Source organism: Adiantum capillus-veneris, chromosome 17 (assembly GCF_014529385.1).
Source record: "Adiantum capillus-veneris isolate H3 chromosome 17, ASM1452938v2, whole genome shotgun sequence".
NCBI lineage: Eukaryota > Viridiplantae > Streptophyta > Polypodiopsida > Polypodiales > Pteridaceae > Adiantum > Adiantum capillus-veneris.
In genome coordinates this window covers 129,107,895-129,128,576 of record NC_140947.1, presented here as the reverse complement: position 1 = coordinate 129,128,576, position 20,682 = coordinate 129,107,895, and the positions used below count along the sequence as shown (strand labels likewise).

The window sequence follows — 20,682 nt, the reverse complement described above, 5'->3', positions numbered from 1 at the left end:
TATAAGTTCTGGCTCTTTTGGTTCAATGTGGGGTTCTACCACCACTTTGATTTTTCTTGATTGTCTCTTATCACAAGCTCCTCAGGTTTTGCCATACTTTCGAGCTTGGGTTTTTGTTTTTCCAGCATCTCTTGCGTGATTCTGACCAAATTTTGATATGCTTCAAGCTTACTGCTTCCATGTCTGGAGAAGGATAGTTTTTCCATTTGTTTTTCATGTTTTGGCTTGCTTTAAGTCCTGCTTGGTAGGCTTCCAAGGCTACATTAATAGGCTCAAAAATTTTATCAACCAAAATTGATCCTTCGGATTTCAGGTTGTTTCTTTGTTTGCTTCAAGTTCTTTCACCTTTTCTGGAATAGTTTCTTTCACCTTTTCTTGGAATAGCTTCTTTGCTTTCTCCTTGATTTCAACCCTTTGTTTCTATTTTTTCATCTCATACCTTTTGATTTTGCTTCTTTTGGTCTTTTGAGAGATAATTTTTGTTTTTTTTTAATCATATTAGAGGAGAAATGTTTCTTTTCTCAGCCTGGGCTCTAGTGATTACCTTGATTGGAACAATCAGTTCACTCTCAGATGAGGTACTAGGTATCACTTGGACTACGTTCCCACTACTGTTTTATCCTTGTTTAAAGGATTTTTAGGACAATCTTCCGAGAAGTGTCCTTCCTTTTTTTGCAACATCGTATGCAATAAGCTTCAACTGGCTTGAGGTATTTGTCAGGCTCTGGGAATTCATTTTTCCAATAATCATTTGCACCACAGTTATGACAGTTGGGTTCTTGGAGTAATCATGGGTCTTACCATAGGAGGTCTAACACCTTGATTAGCCACATAATACATTGGTGCAAGCTCTTATGGGGCATAAGTCACAGGTTCTTCCATTGGTGGTGGATGTGAATTATACCAATCTCCTTCTACCATTATTGTAGATGGACTAGGCTCAGCATAGGGAGTAACAGGCACTAGTGCTTGTTCATCTATGACTCCCTCTGGATGCATGTACTTTACAGGCACTGCATTATGTCCTAGATACGAAGGTTGTTGACCCAACATGGATTGAGGTCTTTCCATACCCATAGGTGGTCTTTGAGCTAGTGCCATATTAGGCTGGTATCTGTATATGAGGTTGTCCTTGTGGCCTCATGGGCACATACTAAACATTCCCATCATACTTTGGTCGATAGTAGCATTATTGGTTCATGGTTAGTCCATTTACCCTCGATTTCACACCATTTCTACGGTCTAATTGGTTTTCCATGTTGAGGTATCCTTGCCTTGGTCCCCTCATAGGTGCTTTTTGCATATTATTCATCATGTCATTCATCCTTTTGAGCATGTCTTCTATGACTGAAATTGGTGTTGCAACAGTCGTCCCCACTTGTGCTGTTTTAGTGGATGTTGTTTTCTCACTTTGGTTATCCTTAGGAACGTCTTCTTCGTTGAAAATATCACAATTTTCTCCTAAGTCAATAGCATCTGACACACACTTTCTAGGGTTGTATGCTTCTTGCTATAGAGTATAGCATGAAGTTCTTTGTTTAGCAGTCCCTCTAGAAACAATGATACTAATCGTTCTTCTGTAGGTATCTCTAGCCTAGGCATCTGGCAATGTATTGTTTCATTCGAGTTGCACAACCCCTAACATACTCACCATGTTTTTGTTTAAAGCTGTAGATTTGAGCTACCGTATTGTGTTTGATCTCCATTTTGAACAAGCAGCTACAAATCCTTGAGCTAATGTGTTCAAGTCCATGATTGACATTGGTGGAATGTTTTGGAACCATGTCAATGCTTTTCCTTCTAAGGTTATTCCAAACCCCTCGAATTGAGTATGGAAATCAAATATGCGTTTTGCTCTTAGCACTTGCTTTAAGCTTGATAAGTGGTCGTATGGATCCCTGATCCATTGTATTTTCTGACCCATTTCTGAAAATCAGCTGGTCTGACACGTCTATTTGGTTCTTCAACTCTCGATCTCCGCAGTTGGTTCTGTTCCGAGTCCTTCAAACCAATCTATTGGAAATATTGACTCATGTAGCTCTGGACTGGCCTTAGTGTGACCCAATTTTCTTGTGATGAGGTGGTCTTGGTTTCTTAACAGTACTCTTAGAAGATCTCTCACGGTGTTCATCTCTTGGAATAGTTTCTGGTCCTTGTCCCAATATCCAATTCTCTTATGGAATATCCTTGATATTGGTTTATTCTACCTCCTCAGGAGTCATCATAACAAAGTTGTTGTTATAACAATCCCTAAACAAGTAGGTTGGTAGATTTGTTGATCCCTTATCCTTGATCTTGAAGATAGGATGATCTTCATGGGTGTTAGTTGTCCTAATTTGGCATGCGAAGTCCACAGAAGATCTTTTACATTTCTATCCTCCCAACAATAGACTCCGATCCTAGGATTATCTGTACTAAGCCGTTTCAAAGGCTTCAAATCAACTTGATCGTATCCCTCGAATTCTAAAGTTGGTTGGTGGTCCTTCTTCTTACGGCCATATATAGAATTATGGTACTTACTTCTAACCCATTTGTCTATCACGTGGGGTTTTCGACTTGTAAATACTAAGTTTTGTTTCAATCTATGTATATTTTTCCTTGTTTGTTTGCCCTAATTTCCTCTCTTCGAACTCATACCATGGTCATCAATGCGAATAGCGTACTCTTCGTTAGGATCCAGGTAAACCTGAGCTCCATGGCGATTAGTCTTATAAAATGAGAGTATATGCATGTAACGCATTGTTGTTCCGGTTTCTGAGAGAGTCGAATAGGAAGACATTTCAGACGTTGAATCTGAAAAGTGTCTGAGACTTCTTCAAGGATAGTGTGCAAGGAATTGCCTTGATTCACGTTTCTCAGTGGATACTCTACTGGAGGTTTCTCCAAGTATGCCCTGATTTCTAGTACACGACCAGATCTAAGGTTCATATAGACTTGCGAAGCCCTGGATAGAGTACTTACCTTTGGATTGACTTGTTGTCAATTTCTTCCAAAAAACTTGACTTGATGCAATTTTTATCAAGCTGCCGATTCCTCATATGCAACCTGATTCCTGTATCAATTTGACCAAGTTAGCTATTCTTTCACAAAGACTGTGTAATTTTTGCTAACTATTGTGATTGTTCTATGTGTATCACTTCAATTCAAGCTAATTTAGTCAGCAGTTGAGATTTTCATACTTGACTTTGGCAAAAATCAAAGGATTAATCTGCAACCTGGAAACTGAGTGAACATGTACCAATTTGGATCCGATTGAACCAAAATTTCCCGGTGGCTTTGTATTACGCTGGCCTAACATTGTACAAGTTCAAAAGTAAAAAATGGTATCTCTCTGCAGCAGTAGTAAATAATCGTGATTATTTACTTTTGTCAGTTTTTTGTATTTTTTTGGCTTGAATTTCCAAGTATACAACTTGTTAAGGTCCTTGGACAAGTTTCAACAAGTTTGGATAAAATCTGTTCAAGTTTATCAACTGTTTCATGTGTCCGCAGACTCTGATTTCAAGAATCTGGCTTAAATCTCACTTTTGTGATCCAAATTTCACAAAATTGATTTCTGTGATCTACTTGATATGCTTGACCTTGTAGTATGCTCAAATGTGCAAGATTGTCAATTTTTGAAGCAGATGTAAATAATTATGATTATTTACTCTAGCTATTTTTTTGCAAGTTTTTATCCCAATCTTGACACAGATCACTTCAACTTAAGGTCTCTAGCCAAGTTTCATCAAGTTTGGACTATTTTTTGTCAAATGGTCATTAGTTTTTTGTTCGCAGACTGACTTTGCAAATTTGGTCACAATTTTCAATCCAATTATCCAAATCTTACCAAATTTGGTTTGTGGGCTTATTACAACATGGTAAAACTAGTGGTATGCTAACTTAGTCAAAAAAGTTGAAAAATGAAACAGATGTAAATAATCGCGATTATTTATAATTGGCAACTTTTTGCATCTTTTTGGTCAAGTGAGCATGTACACGTGTCTATCACATCAATATAAGCCTATGAATCAATTTTCATTGAGTTTGGATAAATTTTTTTTCAATTTACATTCAAGTTTTAGAAAGTGAATACAAACTTTAGTTTTTTTGCAGTTTTTCCCAGTTTGGTGATCGGATCCTTTGTGCCTTTACAAATGTTGTTTGTACACATGCAATGAGTCACTGGTATCAACCTTGGTCAATTTTGAGCTGAAAGTAAATAATCACGATTATTTACTCAGGCTTAAAATGAACATTTTTTGCACTTTTTCAATGGACAGTCTTTTCATGAGTTATTTTAAGCTTATGAATCAAGTCAAAACTTAATTTGGCCTAAAATGTCAAGAAAAAGTAAATAATCTGAGTTTTTGCAAACTCTTGAAATTTTTACCTTAAAGTGTCCTTGAGCTTACCCACTGGTTCATACAACTTTTAAGCATACTCTCCAGTCGGATTGAGTGGTTTGGAGTCTTTTCGTGCTATTTCTATCCGTAGACCTGAAATTCTGCAACTTCAAATAACAACTCAAAATGATTCTTTCGGGAGAGAGCAATGTTCTGAAATCCATCTCGGATCCTACTTACCCTACTCCTAGATTCTCATGCAATGGGGTTGTGGAAAGTGTCCACAAACACTCGTTTTCTTGTTTTTTATGGTTTCTTGAGCATTGATCTTAAGATTTGTCTCATCTATCAATCATTCTCAAAATCCTAATCTAATTCTATAATCCTACAATTCTAAAGGCACTCGACAAGTACGATTACTTCCAAGCTACCTCTACACATCAAAAGACGACAATTTTAAGCTATGCGGTTTTAAAAAGAAAGTTTTTACTCTAGGGATCCTAGAGGAAGTTAAAGGATAAATTCATAAGACGATCGTGTTTTTTTCTAGTTTAGGTCTCTTCGATCCCCAACAGCGGTGCCAAATGTGGAACGGGTGTCTAACCTCACTCCTATTTTATTGCAGATTTAGCGAGAACCACGATTATTAAATTGTCAATCCATGGAACGAAGCTGACTTGACTAGTACATAGAGGCTACAAGAGGTTGTCAATATCTTGAAAAACAAACAAACAACTTGCATCTAACTCAAGCTACACTCAAGTGACTGAAATCACCAAAAGCCAATCGCTCATCGGCAAACAAATCACATCCATTACAACATCAAATGACATCCAAACGTAACAAAACTTCTAGGACATGTATATAAGACCTAAGCACACATGCTTATGGGTTCAAATTACACTTTAGGTCAAGTGCCAAATCGCGATTATTAACCGCAGTGGATTTTTGACCTAATCGTTTTCGACCCAGAATGCACCTAATACTTAGCAATGATGCCCCAATACCCCACCTATGCTTAGTTTTTTATTTTGAAGTGTAAGTTCCTACTTATGGTGAAAATAAGGCCAGGTCGGTGATGCCAAAAGCTCTGAAATACTGTGATGTGTTTACGTCAATGTGTAGAGCTCTTACATGCGGTTACAATGCAACAAACGTGACTGTAATGTGACAACCGGTGAGAGAGTAGGAAGCGTGAGAAGGAGAGAAGTGAGGGTCGTTAGCTCACGCTATGTATTTCATTATCCAAAACTTAATAATAACTTACAATAATTGGCTTTTATATCTTAGCCAAGGTTTTTGGTGGTCAAAACTAATAATTTGGGAGCTCTAACTAAAGATAGGTAATGATAGGTTGATACAATCTAGAAGCTTGTAGCCTCGGCTCATCAATTACAAGGTTTACCCAAAAAATAGGAGTTACAATATCCCCGATTTATAAAAATAATAAGGTTTTTTTACAATGAGAGCTCCGAAAAATGGTATTTGAGTTAGCTTGCTGCTAACACTTGGGAATACAGTTTAAGAAGCATGATGGTGGTATTGCCTTGTGTCAAAAAAGTTACATAGAGACATTGCTATGTAAGTTTGGACTTGAGGATTGCAAACCTATTGCCACTCCCATGGAAACAAGTTTGAAATTGAGTCTTCATGATGTTGGTGATCCTTCCAATGTCACTCTTTACCTAACTATCATTGGCTGCCTTATTTATGTATGCAACACGAGGTAGGATAGTCAGTTTTGCACTCTCATAGGACAACAAACTCATGCATAGCCCAGGGTCTAAGCATTGGCATGTTTTCAAGAAGATTTTTTGCTACTTGAGTGGCACTTTACATCTTGGCTTGTTTTATCCCAAGGGGGGATCATTGTCGTTAGACTTACATGCTTTTGTAGATTCATATTGGGCTGGTTGTTTTGACACGTGAGTGTCCACAAGTGGTTTTTGTTTCATGCTTGGTAGTTCATGTATCTCATGGTTGAGCAAGAAGCACACTATATGTAGCCATTTCTAGTTGTGAGGTGAGTACAAGGAAGCCTTCACAGGTACGGTTGAGTGTGTATGGCTCAGATGCCTTATCGATGATTTGGGTGTTGGACAAGACACTATCAACACTATCTACATTGATAGCCAAAGAGCATTGGCAGTTACGAGTAACCCAATTTTTCATGCTCGCACAAAGCACATTGAGGTGCATTACCACAATGTCAAGGAGAGGCTCTCAGCATGAGATATCAGCTTGGCTTATGTGCCAACACAGGAACAACCTTGCAGACCTTTTTACAAAGGCATTGTCTCGTGAGAAGTTCAAAGCTTTCCGCAAAGCTTTGGGCTTACTCCCTTTGTGGACTGATTATGTTCTCCGAGCATGGCACTTGCCTATACTCAATGTTCCACCTCTCGTTCACCACATCACTCCTAGGGGGATTTGTTTCCATATACATGTGGTAGTGATCTGTGTGAACACACGTAGGGCCGCCAAGAATTTTTCCCCTCACTAGGAGGTCTTTTTCCCCGTGCATTGTATATACACCCATCACTCTAGGGCTATCTATCTTTCCATTGCACACTAAGTAATACAGTCTCTGTTTTGTGCCTTTAGTTTCCTTCATCTTCTCCAAGCTGTGTGTGTTTCCCTGCAACCCTATTCAAACACCAATAAGAGAATTGATAACTTAACATTTGCTAAGAGAAATACACAACTCACCAATTATCTTGAACTCAGCAACAATGTACAACTAGTGCTCAACAATTTTCAGGCAAGCTTCATCTTATTGAATATAGTGCCGTAAATATGGATTTGACACTTTCCTATGTTGTTACCGTCTAGTCATATTACTCTTTTTCTTCACATTTTCTTGTTCTAGATTCTTCATAGTCCCATTGATTTTGGCTATCTTGTGCAATAAGAGGCTCTACATCCACATATGTAGCTATAAATTGTTTTTTAACTTCTCTTTTGCCCTTTTGGAACTCTGTGTCTCTTTCTCCAACTCTAGCACTTTTATCTTTAGACTCTACTCTTCAGTCACTTTGTCTTTTGTGTGCAACTTCACCTTGATTAACTCTTGTCTCTAGTCCAGATGATAGATCAGTGATTGATGAACTATGTTTCCATCATTTTGACAGTGGCTTCTATATCAAATTCCTTGACCATCTGTAGCTCTCTTTCATAGAAAATATTCTCTACCTCCTCAAAGTCTGGTGGTAGTTGCACACTTTCTTGTTCATTATGTCTAGAAGGTCCTACCACTCCTATGGTATCTTGCTTTTGCAAGGTGTTAGCACTTTCTTGCATCTTCATCTTGCTTTTTAGCATTTTTCTTAAGTGGGCTTTGGTGAATCTCTAGTCTTTGTAGTTTTTGGACTTGAGAAATTTCAAGCATCTCAGTAGATTCTCCTTGTTTTTCTTACAAGGTTGTGGCTTTAATGGTTGTTTCTACTTCAATTCCTTGGGCTTCTTTCACCACTTTTCTTCTTGTGGTTTAGTAGGGGGGCTCTTCAATTGTAGAAGCAAGTATTGGCTCTTTTTTGGCTTGAGGTTGGTGTTGTTGCATTTTCTACTTGGGCATCTATAGCTTCCTTTGGAGATGGTACTAGACTATCAAAGAATTCTTAAATAAATCCCTCCTGTCTTTGTTTTTTTGCACTCTCCTCCTTTTCTTTACCCTTCCTCTTTAGCACACTTCTAATCCTTTCCTTTTGAGTTTGTGTTAACTTTAAATCTTCTTGACCTTTTCTTTTGATTTCCTTCTACAATCTTTGCATTTGTCTCACTAAACATGTATTTTTGTCTTCATCATTAGTCTTATTGAGTTGGCAATGGCCTCTTTTGTTGCTTTTCTATCTTTTGTTCTCTTTAGGTTGCTTCCATTTGTTGCTTATTTTCATCTTTGTTATATTAGAGTCTTCAATCTTCTTTTCCTTGGATGTTGCCTTGCAGCTTTTGGCTCACTATTGTGGTACTCAAAGGGGTACTTCTTCCTTTTCTCTCTCATCTTTGGACTCTATTGTAGCTGATTTTCTCTGTAGCATAGCATATGCTTGAGAACTTGATCCCCTTGTCCCTTTCCTCCGTAGTGTGGCTTCAAAAAACTGTATGGACTTAGCATGGTGTTTAGTCTCCTAGATGAGATCTAACTCTAACTACAACAGTGGCAAGTGATCAATCATGCCCAGTTCTTGATTTAAAAAATCCTTGTGAGCACAGGTCTAGAATTCATGTAGGCTTTGTATTTATCTCCACACTTTAGATTTCCATCTATGAGCTTCTCCAAAAGATAACCTAGGAAGTCACACTTGATAGTTTTTTTTTGTGTTAGCTCTTATTCCATTACTATGACAATGTTGTTGAAGATGATGAAACAGGAAACAGAAGGAAGACAGCAACTCAGAGTAGGGAGAAGATGGAGAAGGAGAAGACAGAGAGCTTGTGTACGAGATCTCTGTAGTTTATCTCTCTATATTAGAATATAGAGTATATACAAACTCAGAGCTACAAAGCTTATATGAGACCCTAAGAGATAGGTGTCCTTTCACACCAGATGTCCAGCGGGAAAAACCCAGTGGGAGAAAAGTGCCCCTGGTGAAGCGCATATACACACTACACTACTACATGTCTACAAATCCCCTGTAGTGATAGTGTGAATCCGTAAGGGGTAGCAGATCATCATGTGTATGAGAGTAAGCCCAAAGCTTTTCGAAAAGCTTCAAACTTTTCTCGTGATAACGCCTTCGTAAATAGATCTGCAATGTTATCCTGTGGTAGGACAATAAGTTAGTGTGATCTCCCCTACATGTAGCCTTTCCCTGACATAGTGGTAGTGAACCTCTATGTGCTTTGTTCTTGCATGAAATACTGGATTCCTTGCAACTGCCATAGCACTCTGACTGTCAGTGAAAATGGTAGTGGGTGCCTGTTGACACTCACAAAGATCTGCCAATTAACCTGCGTATCCATACACAATCAACTGTTGCCGTGAAAGCTGCCCTGTACTCAGCTTCACAAGTTGATGTAGCCACTGTGGGTTGCTTCTTGCTTAGCCAAGATATACATGCATTTCCCAAGAAAAAACAATTCCACTTGTGGAATGTCGCTGTGTCAAAAATCACTAGCCCAATCTAAATCGATGTAACCAAGAAGCTGCATAGAACTGTGCTTTCCATACATATCCCCCCTTGGAAAGAACATGGAAAGATTAGGGGTACCTGAAAGGTAACGAAGTATGCGCTTCACAGCCTGCCAATGATGCATACTTGGGTGTGCATAAATCTGCTTGCTTGTGAAACCCCAAATTGAATGTCTGGACGAGTGTTGCCTGCCAAATATATCAAGCAACCAACCGCTGCTGCATAAGTATGTACATCAAAAGGTTCTCAGCATCGTGCATGCTCAACTTTGATCCAATTTCTAGGGTGTAGAGATTGGTTTACAATTTTGCATACCAAACTTGTCCAAAATTTTATGCAAATATTTTGCCTACAACATGTATATGTCATCCTCTGATTGCACAAACTGAATACCCAAGTAATAATGTAGCAAACCAAGATCGGAAATCTCAAAGGTTTTTCTCAAAGCATCTTTAACGCTTCAATTTCAATCTGCAGTTTGCCTGTAAGAAGCATCTCATCCACATAAGTGTTAGCATAATGAGAAACTCCATCTATCTTTTTGAACGTACAAAGTACTTTCTGTTTTGGACTATTCTGAGATTAGATTTAGGTCTCCATAGACTGCGATGCCTGCATGAAGCGGGTGAAGAAAGCCCTCAATGGATATACGGTATTGCAGCCTTCATCATGGTGGGCTCCGTCGATCCAAAAGTACTGGTGAAATTGTCTTCCAGAAGATAGGGAAGAAGTTGATCTACCGGGCGGCAAGAGTCACTACATCCCCGACACAAGTACCATCTAGACAACCTCTAGTCATTCAACAGCAACTTCAAAGTTAGTCAAGAGAAAGAACAGTCTAAAGGGCCAATTGCATCGTCAGATGTGGATGGAATGAGGCAGCGTCCCGCCGAAGTTAACTCTCACACATCTTTAGTGATGAGAATGCCAACTCTTGCGAGGTTATGTGAAAAATTATGTGTTAAATCAGTTTTAAGTCTTATAAACCGTTAGTTAAGTTCTTTGTTTTTAAATAACATAATTTCCGTTATAGATTTAGATTTATGATTATATTAGAAAGACTTAGGTTTATTTAGGTTTATTTAGGTTTACCCACACACACACACACACACACCCACACATACACAAGAAGAAGAGAGTTTTAAAACGTCGTAGAAACTATCCAAAAGACGTAAAGATTAGGTTAGATTTAGACTTACGTTAAATTAGATTTAGGTTTATTTTTAGTTTAGATTTACGCTTATTTACGTTAGATCGAGTCCACGCAAGAATTACTTACGGTTTAGGGTTTAGAGTTAGACGAACAGTGAAAAGATCTACTGTGAAAAGATGTTAAGATGCTGTGAAGTGCTATAGCTAGAGAAGAGGCAAAGGGGTTTTGTCCACTACATGCAGTATCATGTAGACGTGGGTCTGTAGATTTCTTGTACCCACAAATATAGGTATTGACCAATAAAGACAAGATTATAACCCGGTGGTTCTGATCTCCGTGCACCTCTAGACCGAGGTGTGCGGGGATTGGACATGACTAGAGAATGTGAGGTAAAGAGAGAGAGAGAGAGAGGAGAGAGAGAGAGAGAGAGATAAGACGAAGAATGCCAATAGAATATTAAATTTGTTGTCCAGGTTATAAGATTTTTTATTCTCATTATGAGTAGTGACGAGGATGTGGGACCGTCCAACCGAAACACCTATCTCTCAACGAGGGTCTTATGTCCTTGTAATCAATGCAAGCATGCTGTGCGATGGACAAGACGTGTTTCTTTGCAGCACGTTCGCGAATTTGGCGAGTTCGATCCATCTATTATAGATCGAGTTGTTGCCAATTATAACTCGTCGGACTCTGACGCTGGCCCAACAAGCAGCAATCTTGCAACCCAATAGACGTGTTCGCAGGCGCTTTGGTCAAGCAGCATATGTGAGCCACAAGATGTAGCCTCTGACAGCTCGGGGGATGATCATGCAGAGCACATTCCCAACGAGGCAATGTTTTGAAGCCCGAGATTGATGAAATGATCGAGACGATCATGGATTCAGAAAGGCTTATCTATGATGAATATGAAAATGATGATATGAAAAGTGAAGCCGATACGCCATTGTATAATGGAGCACGTATGTCTAGATTGAAAGCACTCCTGGTTCTTCTCAACATGCAGGCAAAGTTTGGATGGAGTGACACTAGCGTCACAACGCTTTTCAGGTGATCTATTACAATTAGTTTACTTTAATAAAACTCTAAATGTATAATGATCTGATAGATTGTTACACGACTGTATCGTATTTTTATGTTGTGTAGATTGCTTAAAGAGCACATACTACCAGCTGACAATGTGATGCCAGATTCCCGAGATGAAGCAAGAAAGATTTTGCGAAACTTGGGGATGGATTACAATTCTATCCACGCTTGTCCTAATGATTGCATTCTTTTCAGAGGGGAATACATAGACATGGAGAAGTGTCCGAAATGTGATTCCGAAAGATATCGAGTAGATCTCCACGGGACAAAAATTCCGCAAAAGGTTTTGCGACATTTTCCTCTGCTTCCTCGCATCAAGCATTTCTTCGAATGTAAGTCCATGGCCGCCCTAGCATCATGGCATGAGGAGAATAAATCTTCGGATGGTGTGCTACGAATTCCTGCAGATTGCGCAGCCTGGAAACATATAGATGGAACATGGTCGGATTTTTCCAGGGAAGCTCGAAATTTGCGCTTAGGCCTGGCTATGGATGGCGTAAATCCATTTGGTCAAAGATCAACATCTTACAGTGTATGGCCCGTTGTCATCGTCAACTACAACATTCCCCCGTGGTTGACTACGAAGAAGGGGCACCTATGGCTAAGCTTGATTGTGCCACGGCGATATAAAGTGGGGAATATGGATGTGTATCTTCGTCCACTATTGGAAGAGCTACAACAATTGTGGATTGGCATAGAGGTGGTGGATATGAGCCGAAACACAAGACGACAGAATGCTTTGATCAGAGGCATTCTAATGTGGACCATACATGACTATCCCGGGCTAACAGAATGCTGAGGTGATCTATTGACACTCCTCACTCAGACACTGTAAATCTTGTTTTTTCCCATAGTTGATCTATTATCATGTGTATACATGCAGGGCTTCAAACAAGCGGATACAGAGCATGTGTCACATGTGGACCTAGACTGAATGCACGTAGGGCGCCCTCAATGAAGAAGCAAATCTACGAAGGTCATCAAGCGTATCTTCCAGAGAATCATGTGTTACGCGACGGCTTTTTGGGAAGAGAGCCACCAAGGATGTCTGCACAAGCATGCTTAGAGCAGAAGGAGATGTGCGATGAAGGATTGCCTCCAGGGATGAAGAGACTATCTCTATGGTACGAGTTACCATACTGGCCCCGACTCATGATCAATCACTTGCTCGATCCAATGCACATATTCAAGAATGTGGGTAATCTACTATGGGACCATCTGACCGGTAAGAAAGATACTTTGGGAGCCAGAGTTGACCTTAGAAATGTGGATCTTATGGAGCAATATTGGCCGCAAACAGCGTCTGATGGATCGATAAAACTCCCTAAAGCACAATGAATTTTCACAGGAGCCCAAGAACGCAAAGTAAAAGAGACCATTCGATCTTTGCGGACCCCCACTGGCGTAATGCACTCGCTTCGAACGTGTTTTACTAAAGAAGGAAAGCTTACCGGTTTGAAGTCACACGATTGGCATAAAATGTGTCAGGTACGTTCATAGTGGACTTTAATATCATTGCATAAAATGTGGACTTTAATATCATTGCTGCACATACTTTACAGTTTATTTTACCGGTTGCCATTGAGGGATGTTTGTCTTTCGACATCCGTAACACAATCTACAAACTTGCAAAGCTGGTGCAATGGATCTCACAAAAGGAGATCAACGTAGACTCTATACCATTCGCCAAACTAAATGCTGCGGAGCTTGTGTGCATGTTTGAGAAACATTTTCCTACTACCATGCTAACCATTCAGGTGCATCTTCTTGTTCACATAGTTGATGAGGTGGAAATAGCTGGCACAATTCATTCCAGATGGATGTTCTTCTTAGAACGTTTCATGAAAACGCTTAAGGGATATGTGCATCAAAAGGCACGTCCGGAGGGTAGCATGGCAGAAGGTTGGTTGGTATCAGAGTCCCTAGTGTACATTGGAGAGTGGCTAGACGGATTTGATAAAGCCCGGGACACGCTATGGCGAACCATAGATGATGAGCGCATATCTGGGATTGTCATGTGCAATCTCGGTGTTGAGAAGAAGATGACGGAAGATCTAGAGGCTAAAATCAACCGATTTTGCATGCTTCACAATCCAGTGATGCAAAAGTGGATTTCACAATATGAGGATGCAAAGCAAGAGCGACAAAGGGCACGAATCGAGTGGAGACGGGGAAGACGACCACCGATGCACTATCCGACGGTTCTGGAGAGCCTACCAACCTTCATGAGCTTAAGATGGTTGCACAACCAATTGAAAAGCGCACAACAATGCAGTGACGAAGTGACTGAGGAAGAGTGGGAGTACTCTCGGGGTTGCGCGACCAAGGTAAGTTTGCAATGTACGACTAGCTAGTGACTTTATTTCTAAACGTTTGAACGGCCACTCATAATCTTTGTTCATTGTAGTATAAGTCATACACAGCAGCATGGTGTAAAGGTCGACATTTTAGGGTGGAACGAATCGACAAAAAGCGTTTTACTCAAGATTGTGGAATCATGGCAAAATTTGAACAGTCTAGTCGACGACGTTCCTCTGATGCAGATCCTGTGGTGGCGGAACTCACTTACTTCGGCACGCTGCAAGAGATTTTGAGGATCGATTACAAAGGATTTTTTATCGACTTGTTCGACGTGCAATGGTTCAAGATAATCATGGAGGGTCGCAACGCTACTGTGCGTAGAGGAGAGTCTGGTTTTCTTGAGGTGGATTCTACTAAGAAATGGACTGACCTAAGAGACACTTTCGTACTACCCGAGCATTGTGAACAAGTAAGTATGTAAATAGTTAACATCCCCCTTTTACAAGTTATGTGCTTGAAAGCTCTCATGTAAGTTATGTGGCTCTGGCAGGTAATATTTCATCCTACAAAGTCTACATCAAACTGGTGGTACGTCATAGAGGTAGCCCCTCGTAGTGCAAGGACGTATGAAGGCTACCATGTGCCAATCACAACGGCATCAATGGAGGAGATCAGAGAAGATGCTCAATCAAAAGCCGCTGCGGTGGTGCCAGACGAGCATCAAGATGCTACTACTCTATATGGGGTGCATGCAGAGGAGCTACAAAATGAAACAGAGGATATGTGTTTAAACGGAGAGCTCTATATAGATATAGGAAGTTATGCTGAGTTATGCGAGGATGAGAGAGAGATCTCTTAAAGCCACAAATATTGTATTTGAACAATTTTGCTCCGTGTTGTAAAAGCTCTGGCTCTCTAAGTACCTTCCATGGTGTGTAACGCTCTTTTCTACTCGCGCTCACATCTTTTGATTGAAAATTCTGAGTTTTCGACTTGCCTCTTCTATCACTCAATTCATTGCGTCATTGTATTTATATGCGTCATTACGTCATTGTATTTAATGGTCTTTGCGTCATTGTCTACTCTATTCATTCAATATTAAGTTTAAATATTCGTGTGTTTAATGCAGGTATGGATGATGAGGAGTTTCTTTCTTCTTTGTCACCGCAGCAGAGACAATGGTACGTGGAGCATCATCGCTCTGGCGCATCATCGCGCGTTCCTACTCCATCCTCATCTCCCTCTATTTCGGAGCATTCGGCGCGCTCCGAAGCTTCAGCGTCGACGAGACGAGCTTCACACTCGTCTAGACACCGGCGCTCTAGTGGTGGCGGTGGCGGTTGTTGTGGGGATTCCGCCACCGATGCCTCCACACCGCCTCGTGTTCGACGAGGCTCTTTACGCTCCCCTTCTTTGCCCGCCCCCACACCAGCCACAACATCGCCATCTACGCCGGGTTTTGCACGGCTGACTGTTCCTAGCAGCTACACACCTCTACCTACTCCGCCAGGAGCCACCCCACTCGACACTCCTCGCTTCGGGGCCAAAACGCCGGTGGAGACACCTGACGTCCGTACCCCCATCGACACGCCGCTAGAGACCCCTGCCGGGACACCCAGGTTCACGTGTCACCGGCCAGAGGGCTTGCCTTACTCCGTCGACTTCAGCGGCGGCATCATCATGGATGATGACGGCAAGAAGGTGATCTCGCGCATGCGTGGTCTTTGCTCTCAGCTGTTTAGACACTACATACTAAACAAATGGAGTGAAGTACCAAGTGATTTAAAAAACTGAGTCATCAGCATACTTCATGATGAGTTTCCCGTTCCAACACGGGATCAGCGCTTCAATGAAGACCTGATGAAGATTCGAATGCGCGAATACTGCAAACACAAGCGTTCCGAAGTGCAAAAAGCAATCAAGCATGGGTGGAACAGGCCAGATTGGCTGGCCAAAGAAGATTGGAAGAATGCGAAGAAAGTAGTGCGCGAGAATCCCGACAAGTGGAAGCAACAAAAGGATGCAGCCAGAGCGCGAGTAGAGGCAGGGAGCTCGCACCACCTGGGGAGCGGTGGATGGGCATCATTTGAGACCGATTTTGTAAGTGTTTTTGCATTGCTCTTTATGTTCGATAGTTTAGGGTTTATGAGTTTTTTAATTCTAACATAATGAATTCTTTTTATGTTTTGACAGTGGTCGATGACAGGACGTGATCCCACACCGTACGAGCGCGAGTACGCAGGCAGGAAGGGCTTAAACGCCCTGATAGACATTCTCAGTTCTCGCGGCGGCATGGTTAGTATTAGGGTTTACTCTTTTCTATTTTTTGTATTGTTTTATAAATGTCGTTATATGTTTATACTTACTGAAAGCTGTCTTATTGTCTTTTTTTGCAGAATCCGATAGATACACCGCTTGGACGCGATGAGACGTCTGACTAGACGACGTCAGTTTAGCCGTAGCTAGATAGCATTAGTTTAGGGTTTCTCATAGCTTATGTATCATGAGACGGATATTATACGTCTTTTTGAACCATGTATATTATTACATTTGTCACCGCAGTTCATTTTGCCAATCAATTCTTTATGCCTATGATGTTGTACAATTGTCATTATTACATTTGCCAATCAATTCATTTTGCCTATGACGTGTACAATTGTCAATTTTACGCTTGTCAATTTTGCAAACAATGCGTCTTCTGGGTGACTGTTTTGGGTCTATTATCTACCCTTGCACTTTTTTAAAAAAGTGAATCAAGTACAATATGGTTGATGGGTGGCAGGGCATTCAATGCCCTATCACCAAAAAAAAATTCTCTCGGGCGTCGCTATAACCGTTGCTATTTATGGCTCTGTAGCGTCGCTACGAGCGTCGCTATAGACTTCTGTGTAAACGTCGCTATAACCGTCGCTATGACCGTCGCTATGAGCGTCTCTATATAGCGACGCATATAGCGACGCATATAGCGACGCATATAGCGACGCTATTAGCGACGGTTTTAGCGACGCCGGGGGTTATAAAAACCTAGTGTATTTCCGTCGCTAACAGCGTCACAAGAGCACACAACCTCTTGTAGTGTGTCTCTCTCTCTCTCTCTCTCTCTCTCTCTCTCTCTCTCTCTCTCTCTCTCTCTCTCTCTCTCTCTCTTTAGGTAAAGAAAAAACTAGTCCATTACTCTAATTCAAGACAAACGTCACAAAATGAGATGTCTCCTGTCTTGGTGGGTATTTAGTATTAACAGACCAGCTACCAATCTTTGCTTACACAAAAGGCCAAAAGTAGTTCAACCTTGATAAAAGGTGGTCCTCCAAACAAGAAACCCATAGCATACACACACGCTATCTTACAACTTCCTCTTGAATTAGCGACCATGGTCAATGTTGTGGCAGCTTTGATAGAATTGTGATACAGGATGATTAAATGCTATACTTATTTGTCAAACTAGATTTTTTATTTGCCAGGAGTCAATTTAGAAGTCAGCAGCAGCAGCTTGTCAGTTCCAAAGTGAAACCTCACCATCAATCCTATTTCTCGCACAAAGATACCTCACACAATACCCGATCAACACAATTATGACGAGGGCTAGGATACCTCACAAATATTGGATCAACAAAAATATGACAAGGACTAGTATCACAATCATAAGAACCATCAAGAAGAGGTACATCACTGAACACCCACTGCTTGCCTTCTTCCCCAGTACGCTTAGCCTCCTTTGCATAGCCTTCAGTCGTGTATTTGTTCTATCTATGTCGTCATCTAAAATATCCAAAAGCTTTGTGTGCAAATCCAGCTCTTAGTTTACAGCCAAGCAATGTGTTTTGTGCTTGTCACTATCTCTTCAAGCTTCAAAAGGTCATCATCTTGCTCCTGCATGATTTGTCGTTGAAGCCCAACTATTCTAGAGTTATTTAGGCCTGTTGTTCTATTGTTGTCTTTAGGTTCCCTCTCCCATCCCGACCCAATAGATTACTCCCGTTAGAAGCTTGGGAGGAATTTAGGTTGTTTGACATTTGATTCATCCTAGAACGAAGACTCAGAACCATGTCTTGTCGTTTTCTCAAGTACTTTTCATTCAAAGATTTAGTGAGGGAAGGATTGCTCAGGAGGGACTGAAGGCTGTCAAGGCGGGTACCAAGCATGGTGATCTTCCGTCTGGTGGCAAAAACAAAGGTGGAATTGTCAGCAGCACGGGATAACCCACTTCCAATGGGAGCTGCAGAGTTGCACTCTGCAATGCGGGCTGCTATATCCTCTGCAAGCCAGACTGCATCTTCAAACTCTCATATCCATGAATCATTTTGTGCCATCGTATATATTGACCCTACAACGGCGTGCAATGGACGCATGGATCTTTCCAAATTGATCCCAAGTTCACGAAGTGCGGGGGCACCTTCAAAATGCACGGATCGTTGCAAACTGGTCCCAAGTTTATGCGGGAACAAAGGGCCGAGGCACCTTCAAAAGCAAATTGGTCGCAAATTCATGCGGGAACGAAGGGCGGGGGCACCTTCAAAACACACGCAAAGTCCCTTACATCACGCGAATGTGCAACAGACAAAAAAATATGCTCTCTCGCTCTCTCTCTTTCAGTTTAAAAAAAAAACTCTCTGAAGGAGCGCGCGCCGGCGTGTGCTCTTTCAGACAGTTTTTTTTTAAAAAACGGAGAGAGAGAGAGAGAGAGAGAGAGAGAGAGAGAGGACTCAGGAGTTGCCTGTCTGGTGCACTCGCTAATTATCTCTAGACTGGCAGCAGTAATGGCGAGCTCTGTGGCTCTGAGGGACTTCCCACGTGGACAAAAGGCCCAATCCCCTCATTCTTGCCCCTACCTGCAAGGGTTAAGGGATAGGGGTGCATCGAGGTTGGTTGCGTGCAAGAGAAATCCGTAGCAAGGAAGGGTGATGGGTGGATTAACAGATTGTTGGGGGCAAGGAAACAGGTTGTAGCTGTGCAGGAGCAACAACAATAACTGATGATAAGGGGTGGAGAAAATTATGAGGGCTTGGGGGCAAGAAGGGAGGGGCTACCGCAGAGTGATGGAGGCTACCATTGAAGCATTGAAGAAAGGGCAGCGAGCTACTGTAGTAGTATCGAGCTACAAGTAAGGCCCACAAGTCAGCGCATGCACAGGAAGCCCACAAGACAACGCCATGATGTAAGCCATGAGCGAGCGTTTGTGAGACAAGGAACGCCATGAGCGAGCGTTTGTGAGAGTAAGCAGGAGGAGATGACGATGTTGAAGTCCATGATTACCCCGGCTTTGCTACCAAAGCTCCCACCTCTCCTCTTCTCCAACAGGGCCTATAGTTTGTTACCATTGCCATCATTCGTGAGCCGTGCCATTTTCCTGAGGCTCATATTGCCACTTTCTTTCCCACACAGGAGGACCACCCTCTCTCTTCAGGCCATATCGTCAACAAGCACAGCCACGACCCTCATAGCCATAGGCGACAAGATTCCAGATGCCAAATTTTTCTACCTCGACAAGGAGAGCCAGGTGCAGACCGTCTCTATGGAATATCCGACCAAGGGTAAGAATTACGGCTTTTTCTTTGTCGTCCCAATGCAGACACCCCTTCATGCCAATGGGAATCGATACCATTGCATGCATCTTCATGAATGATGGGTTTGTTATGCGTGCATGGGAAGAAAGCCTTGGTGTCAGTGACAAAGTATTTCTTTTATCTAATGGGACCGTGTACTTACACAGGCAATTGGTGTGACCCTTGATTGGAGTGATAAGCCAGTAGGGTTGCAATCGATCAAGACGCTACTCTCTTCTTAATGAGGATGAAGTTGTGGAAGTTCTTCATTTGGAAGAAGGCATCTCTTCTATCAGCAGTGGAGCCAATGTATTTTCCAAGGACTGTAATTGCTCATGCCTGAACAGTTAATAGTCTTTATAGTGTGCAAGGAAATAATCAAATGTTGTGAAATAATATCCATCTACCAACTACGAAGAGTTTATTTTTGTACATGTGATGTTTCTTTGATGTTTGGTTTTTAAACATGGCATGCATCGAGTTGAGAGAGAGAGAGAGAGAGAGTGTCTCTTATCAAATGGTCCGTGGGGTATTGTGGCTATCTCTTTGGTTAGTATTTCAAAGCATCTTATTCAATCCAGTACTATAAGCTGTGCATTTACTTTGGGTAGTGACACAACTTACTGTCACTACCTTGCGTTTTTTTAATCGAATAATTCTAGCTAGTTTAGAAGCCAATTATTCCTCCCTGAATTTTGCATATGGAGGGCAAGGCTCGCTAATTGGTTGTAAAGGAGAGCATCATCTAAAGCATAGAGGAGTGTTATTGATGCGGATGCATTGCTCAAGTGCTTAGGACCTTGATCTCTCTCTCCACACACTAACACACACACACACACACATACGTGCATACGCAAACAGTTATGCATATTTAATTCAAAGTGTTAAGCTCAACTTGAAGGCAACCAAGGTAATGTTGATCTCTCTCTCTCTCTCTCTCTCTCTCTCTCTCTCTCTCTCTCTCTCTCTCTCTCTCTCTCTATATATATATATATATATATATATATATATATATATATATATATATATATATATATATATATCCCCCCCCCCAAAAAAAAAAAAAACACATGGCGAGAACTCCTTGATTTGGCCAACTCTAGTGGTAGGGTGCCTTGCAGTCCAGTGCTCAGCACACTCAGACA

The 20,682-nt window shown here is 41.4% G+C and overlaps 2 pseudogenes; one reads left to right on the top strand and one right to left on the bottom strand.

Annotated features, from left to right (window-relative positions):
* Positions 1 to 17,443: 17,443 nt before the first annotated feature.
* LOC147438068 (syntaxin-52 pseudogene) lies at positions 17,444 to 18,343 on the bottom strand (annotated as a pseudogene).
* An 866-nt stretch (positions 18,344 to 19,209) lies between these two features.
* LOC147438067 (peroxiredoxin-2E-1, chloroplastic-like) lies at positions 19,210 to 19,898 on the top strand (annotated as a pseudogene).
* Positions 19,899 to 20,682: the final 784 nt, after the last annotated feature.